The following is a 481-nucleotide window of genomic DNA, read 5'->3' on the forward strand; positions in this document are numbered from 1 at the left end:
TTTTTTTTATTTAAGGATTTGGAAATTATATTAAATTCTTCGTTGTTACAAAAATATTAGAAGTGTTTTACCAATTTTTTTTCCCTAAATTAAAATTTTATTTGTGTTAAGAAAATGTCGAGACAACAACAAAATCAAGGTACGATCATCAGAGATTTGCTAAGGGCGGTACAAGATTTGGGTAGGCAACAAGCACAGGGTGGTCCCCGTGGTACAAACGCTAACAACACCAGCTCAATCGTGGAACAGTTCCGTCGCTACAAACCCCCAACCTTCGATGGTAAGGCAGACCCACTAGCAGCTGAAGAATGGATAAGAGGAATGGAGCGAATCTTCAAATATCTATCTTGCACTGATGCTCAAAAGGTGTTATGTGCAGAATTTATGTTGGTTGACGCGGCAGGCCATTGGTGGGAGTCAGCATCTCGCACTAGAACAGAAGCACAACAACGTGCTCTGACTTGGACGCAATTTAAGGAGG

The sequence above is a fragment of the Olea europaea genome, unplaced genomic scaffold (assembly GCF_002742605.1).
Source record: "Olea europaea var. sylvestris unplaced genomic scaffold, O_europaea_v1 scaffold1856, whole genome shotgun sequence".
Lineage (NCBI taxonomy): Eukaryota > Viridiplantae > Streptophyta > Magnoliopsida > Lamiales > Oleaceae > Olea > Olea europaea.